Raw genomic sequence first — 9,343 nt, forward strand, 5'->3', positions numbered from 1 at the left:
TTAAAAAATTAGGAATTTTTTATTAGAAAACATCTTTATTAGAGAAGCCATATAAGCTGAGGGTTGCAGAAGGGGAGGTAGGTGAGGGGATGGGGCAACTGGGTGATGGGCATTAAGGCACGTGATGTGATAAGCACTGGGTGTTATACACAACTGATGAATCACTGAAACTATATGTTGGCTACTTGAATTTAAATCTAAAAAATAAAAATTTTTTTTTTTTTTAAAGAAAGAAAAGCCATGTAAAAAGCTATCTTTGGCTATAGCTTGTTTCAAGTATGTTTGCAATTCCTTTTTCACCTGTTTTCCCCATATTGTTTCATATTTTCAAATGTTTACCATGATATATTGCACATGGTAGATACTATGCTAAATTGATGAGTTGATTTGTCATCTTAAGGACAGAAAAAAAATACACACTAACTATATTCTTTTCCTATCTCAGTGTAAAATTTTCTACATGAAGATTTACAAGTCCCACAGAAATCAAAAACAAAAAGAAATATATGAATAGGATGGGGCGCCTGGGTGGCTCAGTGGGTTAAGCCGCTGCCTTCGGCTCAGGTCATGATCTCAGGGTCCTGGGATGGAGTCCCGCGTTGGGCTCTCTGCTCAGCAGGAAGCCTGCTTCCTCCTCTCTCTCTCTCTCTGCCTGCCTCTCCGTCTACTTGTGATCTCTCTCTGTCAAATAAATAAATAAAATCTTAAAAAAAAAAAAGAAATATATGAATAGGAAATAGCAAACAAAAATGATTATTCTTTTATAGGTTTCTTTTCTATTTTTAAGATTTTATTTCCTTATTTGAGAGAGAGAGAGCAGGAATGAGCAAGAAGGGCAGAGAGAGAGGGAGAAGCAGACTCCCTGCTGAGCAAGGAGCCGGATCCTCAATCCTGGGACCCTGGGATCATGACCTGAGGTAAAGGCAGACACTGAACCAACTGAGCCACATAGGTGTCCCTCTTTTATTTCTAATGAAAGCTGACTTGAGTCCAAAACTGGTTTAAAGTTACAGGAGAATGAGCCATAATTTGTCTCAAAAGAGTAGAGAAGAGCAATGAGAAGGAGACATGCGTGGGCAGATCCTAAGTCTTTAAACATGTACATATTTTCTCATATATATGGAAGTGACAAAACCAGTACCAAGATTTCTCTACACACTTCATCTAATTCATGTAACTTCCTCTAATATTAACAGATTGCATAACCATTATACAACTAAGAAAATGAAGATCTTCCATTAATAAAGCTATAGACTACATTCAAATTTCACCTATCTCCAGCTTTTTCTGTGCCAGGATTCAATCCAGTGTCTCACATCTCATTTAGTTGTCATATCTCCCTAGTATCCTGTAAACTTTATATTTCCTCAATCTTCCTTTGTCCTTCACAATGGTGACACTCTGTACGATGTTGTTTGATTTGGGCCTGCCTAATGTTTTCTATGCTTAGATTGAGTTTATTCACCTCTAACATAAATAACACAAAATGACATTGTGTCCTTCTCAATGCTTTACATCAGAGGGTGGCTCATTCTTTTTAACAATTTCTGGTATTACTTTATTTAAAAGTCCACAGGTGAGCATCTTTAATGTCTTTGTCTTTTTATAAGTTCTAAGAACAATGCTACAATAAATATCTTCAAAGAATATATAATGTATCTTATGTGTTAGTATCCCTCCAAGACAAATTCCAAAACATAAGATTTCTGGGACTTTTGGGGAAGATGGCAGAAAAGAAGCATCCTAAACTCACCTCAATGCATGGATATACCTAGCTAACACCCATATCAGTGTAAATAACTCAGAAATTAACCCCAAAACTGGCACAACAGAATCTCTACAATTACATGTTGAGAAGAGGCCACATGGAAAAATGGTAGGAATCTGGTCAAGAACCAAACTGATCCACAAGACTATCTGAAGTTAGGGAGAGACACTACCAGCATGGAGAAGGGAGAGGAGCAGACCCTACACAAAGCACCATGTAAGGGGGATTCATACTAGGAAGACAAATCTCCATTTGGCTTTAAAAAACAGAGGGGTTTAACTTCCTGAGTTTTTAAAATAAGTGGGGCTTAACACCTAGAACTTCATAAACCAGCAGCCTAGCCTCTGGGAGAGGTAGACAGCAATAGAAAACTGAGTCCCTACCCGTAAAGAGACAGCACAACAAATAGCCCCACTAAGATAGAGCATATAAGCAGTAGTTTGAAAAATGCCTTGGGCACATGGGAAGATTTATTTGTTATTCTCAGAAGTTGTGCTGGAGAGAAAGAGATATCAGAAGACTTTTCTAAGAACAAAACAGCTGGCAGGTGCCATTTACCTCTCCCATCCCCCAACCTAGTTACAGGGACACCTGCTGGAATCAGCTCAAACAGTTCACTTAGTTTGCTAACACTGCCCTCTGCAGCCAACCCCATCTGACTTACTCTTGGCATGAATTCTCTAGAGCAGCTCCAAGTCTCCTCCCACAGCAGCCAAGTACAGACATTACTAACACCACTTGCCCTATCCCTTCGTTCTCCTGCAAACCACCCCCTCCAACACACCTTCATCAGGACTCCATTGAAAGCAGCACCACAGCATGGCATTGTGTAACTAGCCCCAACAGTGGCCAGTACCACTCCAAAGTGATTCCTGTCATGGGGAGAGGAGAAGATAACCTCACACACTAGTCCAACTGCAGCCCCAGCAGTGGGCTGGTGGCAGAACTCTGGTCTAACAGCAGGACTCACCCGCCAATGAAAACTTCTCAGGGGGTGGCAGAGGGAGAGTACCATGAGGTTCAGTGTGACCACAACTCTGGTAAACACCCAGTCTGACCTAATTCAAGCTCAAGGTGGCCCCTAACTGGCCTATTAACAACACAGGGATCAAACACTTCCCCCAACAGGCAAAGAGAGCCATTGCACATGATTGGACTGAAGTCAAAAGTGGTTGAACCACAATAGTAGGGCACACACAACACACAAAGGTGACGCCCCTGAAGTGGCAAATTCTGGTGAACAGAGAATACTGCAGCACAGGGCACCACAAGGCTCCTTCTTCAAAAGGCCACTACTTTCAAGAACAAGAGATGTTGCTGACTTTCCTAACACATAGAAATAGACAAAATCAAGAAAAATGAGGAGACAGAAGAATATATATCCCAAATGAAAGAACAGGACAAAATCACAGCAAGAGAGGTAAATGAAACAGAGATAAGTAATATGCCTGATAGGGAATTTAAGGTAATGGTCATAAAGATACTGGACTTGAGAAAAGAGGAGAGAATCCCAGTGACACCTTCAATAAAGAGTTCAAAATATTTTAAAAAATCAGAGATGAATAACTCAGTAACTGAAATTAAAAATACACTAGAAGAAATAAATAATAGACTAGTGGAAGCAGAAGAATGGATCAGCAACCTGGAAGACAGAGTAGTGGAAAACAATCAATGAACAACAGAGAGAAAAAAGAATAAAAAAGAATATAGATTTAGGGAATCCAGTTATACCATCAAGCATAATAACATTCACATTATAGGGATCCTGCAAGGAGAAGAGAGAGAAAAGGGGGCAGAAAATTTAACTGAATAATAGCTGAGAACTTCCTGAATTGGAGGAGGGAAACAGATATCCAAATTCAGGAGGCACAGAGATCCTCCAACAAAATTAACCCAAGAAGGTCCACACCAAGATACAAAGTATTAAAATGGCAAAAAGTAGTGATAAAGAGAATTTTTAAAGCAGCAAGAGAAAAGAAAACAGTTACACACAAGGGAAACCTCATAAGGCTATCAGCTGATTTTTCAGCAGAAACACTATAGGCCAGAAGAGAGTGGCATGATATATTCAAGGTGCTAAAAGAAAAAAACCTGAAACCAAGAATACTCTACCCAGCAAGGCTATTACTCAGAGAGATAAAAAGTTTCCCAGACAAACAAAAGTTAAAGGAATTCATCACCACTAAACCAGCCTTACAAGAAATGTTAAAGGGGATTCTTTGAGTGGAAAGGAGAGACCATAAGTGGAAATAAGAAAAGTAATTAGCACAAAAGCAGTAAAATTAAGCATCTATAGCTGAAAAGATCAGTCAAGGGACCCAAAGAATAAAGGATGGAAATAAAGTATAACACTATATACCTAAAATATGAGCAGGAGGGTAGTAAAAATGTAGTACTTTTAGAATGCATTCAAAGTTAAGTGACCACCAATTTCATATAGACTGCTACATGCATAAAATGTTATATATACACTTAACGGTAACCTCAAGTCAAAAACTAGTAATAGATATGCAAAAAATAAAGAAAAGGAATCCAAGTATATCACTAAAGAAAACCATTAAACCATGAGAAAGCAAGAAAAGAAAGGAACAGAGAGGAAATACAAAAACAACCATAAAACAAGTAATATAATGGCAATAAATATATATCTATCAACAATTACTTTGCATGTCAATGGACTCAATGACCCATTAAAATACATGGGGTGATTGAATGGATAAAAAAAGCAAGACCCATCTATATGCTGCCTAGAAGAGATTTATTTTGACCTAAACACACATGCAGATGGAAAGTGAAAGGCTAGAAAAATATTTATCATGCAAAGTGAAGAGAAGTGAATGTGAAGAGAAGTCAAGAGAACAGAAGAGAAGTAATGGAAGTGAAGAGAAGATGGGGGAGCAATACTTACAGTGGACAAACTAGACATTAAAAAAAAGACTGTAACAAGAGACAAAGTGGGACATTACATAATCATAAAGGCAACAATCAAACAATATGATATAACAATTATAAATACTTATACAGCCAGCATGGGAGCCTCAAATACATAAAGCAGGTATTAACAAACATAAAGGAAGTAATAGTAGGGAGGTTTAACACACACCTCAATTATATCAATAGATAGTTCAATTCAATCAGAAAATCAATAAGGATGGAGTAGTTATAAATGACACATAGGACTAGATGGGTCTAACATACAGATTCAGAATATTCCATCCTGAAACAACAGAATCCCCATTTTTTTCAAATGCACATGGAATATTCTCCAGAATAGGTTACAAATTAGGCCACAAAACAAGCCTCAACAAATTCAAAAAGAGCAAAGTCAAACCATGCATCTTTTCTGACCACAAGGTTATGAAACTAGAAGTCCACAAGAATAAATCTGGAAAGACCACAAATACATAGAGTTTAAATAACATGTTACTAAACAATGGATGGGCCAACCAGGAAATAAAAGAAGAAATGAACAAGTACATGGAAACAAATGAAAATGAAAACACAATGGTTTAAAACCTTTGGGATGCAGCAAAAGCTCTTCTAAGAGGGACATTTATAGCAATGCAGGCCTACCTCAAGAAGAAAAACCTCAACTAAACAGCCTAACCTCACACCTAAAGAAGCTAGAAAAAGAACAACAAACAAAACCTAAAACTAGCAGGGGAAAGAAAAGAAAGAAAATAATAAAGTTTAGAGCAGAAATGAATGAAGTTGAAACTAAAAAAGCAATAGAACAGATCAATGAAATCAGAAGCTAGTTCTTTGAAAATAATCAATAAAATTGATAAACCTCTACCTAGACTTATTAAGAAAAAAAGGAGAATGGACCCAATTTAAAAAAATCACAAATGAGAAGAGAGATCACAATAAACATCACAGAAATACAAGCAATTATAAGAGAAAATTGTGAAAAACTAGATGCCAACAAATTAGACAATCTAGAAGAAATGGAGAAATTCCTAGAAACATATAACCTACCAAAACTGAAACAGGAAGAAATAGAGAATTGAACTGACCAAAAACCAGCAAAAACATTGAATAGTAATCAAAAAACTCCCAACAAAAAAAGTTCAGGACCAGATAGCATTATAGGCAAATTTTATCAAACATTTAAAGAAGAGCTAATATCTATTCTTCTCAAACTATTCCAAAAAATAGAAAAGGAAAATTTTCGAAGTCATTCTATGAGGCCAGCATTACCCCGATACCAAAACCAGATAAAAACACAACAACAACAACAAAAAAGAACTAGAAGTAAAACTACTCAACAAAACACTAGCAAACCAAGTCCAACAATACATTTAAAAAGATTATCACAATCAAGTGTAATTAATTCCTGGGTTGCAAGGATGATTCCATATTCACAAATCAATCAATGTGATATATTACATCAATAAAAGAAAGGATAAAAGCCATATGGTCATTTCATTAGATACAGAAAAAGCATTTGACAAAATACAGCATTCATTCAGGATTTAAAAAACCCTCAGTGAAGTAGGGATAGAAGGAATATACCTAAACATAATAAAGGCCATATATGAAAAAAATGCTGGTTAATGTCATCATTAATGGAGAAAAACAGAGATCTTCTCCCCTGAGGCCAGGAACAAGATAAGGATGTCCACTCTCTCCACTTTTACTCAACACAGTACTGGAAGTCCTAGCTATAGCAATCAGACAACAAAAAGAAAAAAAAGTCATCCAAATTGACAAGGAAGAAGTAAAACACTATTTGTAGGTGACATGATACTCTATATAGAAAACCCAAAAACTCTACCAAAAAACTGCTAGAACTGATGAATTCAGTAGAGTCACAGGATACAAAATCAACATGCAGAAATCTGTTGCATTTTTATACTGAATACTGAATATTGAAGCAGAAGAAAAAAATCAAGGAATTGGTAACATTTATAATTGTAACAAAAATAGTAAGTTACCTAGAAAGAAACCTAACCAAAGAGATGAAAGACTTGTACTCTGAAAACTATTAAACACTGAAGAAAGAAATTGAGATGACACAAATAAGTGGAAAGACATTCCATGCTCATGGATTAGAAGAACAAATATTGTTCAAATGTCTATACTACCCCAACCAATCTACACATTTAATGCAATCCCTATCAAAATACCAATCGTGTTTTTCACAGAAGTAGAACAAATGATTTTAAAATTTGTATGGAACTAGAAAAGACCCCAAATAGCCAAAGCAATCTTGCAAAAGAGAAGCAAAGCTGGAGGCATCACAATTCCAGAGTTCAAGTTATATTACAGTGCTATAGTAATCAAACAGTATGGTATTGGCACAAAAACGGACAACAGATCAATGGAACAGAATAGAAAACCAACAAATAAACCCACAAATATATCATCAATTAATCTTCAACAAAGCAGGGAAGAATGTACAAGGGGAGAAAGGAAGTCTCTTCAAGAAGTTGTGTTAGGAAAACTGGACAGCTACATGCAAAAGAATGAAACTGGATCACTTTCTTATACCACATACAAAAATAAATTCAAAATGGATTAAAGGGGCACCTTTAATTTAATTTAAGGGTGGCTCAGTGGGTTAAGCCTCTGCCTTCAGCTTGGGTCATGATCTCAGGGTTCTGGGATCGAGCCCTGCATCAAGCTCTCTGCTTAGGGGGAGCCTTCTTCCCCCTCTCTCTCTGCCTGTCTCTCTGCCTGCCTCTCTGCCTACTTGTGATCTCTCTCTCTGTCAAACAAAAAAATAAAATCTTTTAAACAATGGATTTTTTAAAAAATGGATTAAAGAACTATATGGGAGATCTGAAACCATAAAAATCCTAAAAGAGAACATAGGCAGTAATTTCTTTGACATCGAGCATACAAACTTCTTTCAAGAAATGTCTTCTGAGGCAAGGAACACAAAAGCAAAAATAAGCTGTTGGGACTTCATCAAAACAAAAAAATCTTCTGCAAAGCAAAGGAAACAATCAACAAAACTATAAGACAAATTATATAAAGGGAGTAGATATTTATTTGCAAATGACATATCTGAGAAAGGATTAGTATCCAAAATATACAAAGAACTTAATCAACACCCAAAAAACATAATCCAGTTAAAAAATGGGCAGACGATGGGAATAGACATTTCTTCAAAGAAGACAAACAGATGGCTAACAAACAAGTGAAAAGATGATCAACATCACTTATCATCAAGGATATGCAAATCAAAACTACAATGAGATATCAACTCATACCTATCAGAATAGCTAAATCAAAAACTCAAGAAACAACTGGTGTTGATAAGGATATGGAGAAAAAGGAACCCTCTTGCACTCTGAGTGGGAATGCAAACTGGTGTAATCACTGTGGAAAATAGTATGGAGGTTCCTCAAAAAGTTAAAAATAGAGCTACCCCTGGTCCAGTCATCCCACCACTGGGTATTTGCCCTAAGAATAAACAAACACTAGTTAAAGGGATACACCCACCCTATGTCTATAGCAGCATCATTTACAATAACCAAGATATAAAAGCTGCCCAAATATCCATGGATTAATGAATGGATAAAGAAGATGTGGTACACACACACACACACACACACATACACACACACACACACAATGGAGTGCTATTCAGCCCTAAAAAAGAATGAAATCTTGCCATTTACTATGACCTGGATGAAACTAGAGAGTATAATGTTAAGTGAAATAAGTCAGTCAGAGAAAGACTAATCATGTGATATTTACTCTTATGTGGAATTTAAGAAAGAAATGAGCCAAGGGGTGAAAGGGGGTGGGGCAAACAAAGAAACAGACTTTTAACTATAAAGAACTGATGGTTAAAGAGGGCAGGTGGATGGGGGGGAGTGGGTGAAATAGGTGAAGGGTGAACAGTACACTAACTTGATGAGCATTGACAATAGAATTAATTTTTTAATTAAAAAAAAGAACTGCGGGAAGGGGGGAAACATAGGCCTTCTGGATCAAGTAGAATTTCTGGGCTGTTTGACAGGTATTGCTTAATTGTTCCCCATAAATCTGGTACTGTTTTACAGTTTCATGGGCAGTGTTCTCCCCACCAATGTGAAATAATCCATCCTTTCCCCCCAATTTGAAATGTGGCTAGTTTTTATCCTACATTATATTGCACTCAGTTTTTATCTTCCTTTATATATTGTCAAGTTATTGAGGAATGAATATGTGTCTCTCAGTGTTTCTGAAACAATATATTCCATATCAGAATACAGTTAATATTCATTGGATGGACGAGTAAATAGGGCCAACATTAGGCTTTAATCCAGGTTACTTTGCTCTAGATACTGGATTACAACAGGTGAACTGCTCTTTCTGAATAAACAACGGATTAGATATGCAATGAGGAAGAGTGTACCAGGCAGTCATCATTAAACAGATCATTGCTATTTGCAAATAATTTTGAGCACTAGGGTCTCTTTGGGCTGTAAGAATTAAAAACAGCTTTTCTCCGATCCCCATATATTCAGGCCTTTTATTTGGTGGAAGGGGTGGTTAGGGAGAGTCTAACTGCTCCCAGCAGCTAGAAATGCATTTTATATAGCTTCTCAATGTAATAAGGTATTACATGTAGAAAGAAAA

This window comes from Lutra lutra, chromosome 6 (assembly GCF_902655055.1).
Source record: "Lutra lutra chromosome 6, mLutLut1.2, whole genome shotgun sequence".
Taxonomy (NCBI): Eukaryota; Metazoa; Chordata; class Mammalia; order Carnivora; family Mustelidae; genus Lutra; species Lutra lutra.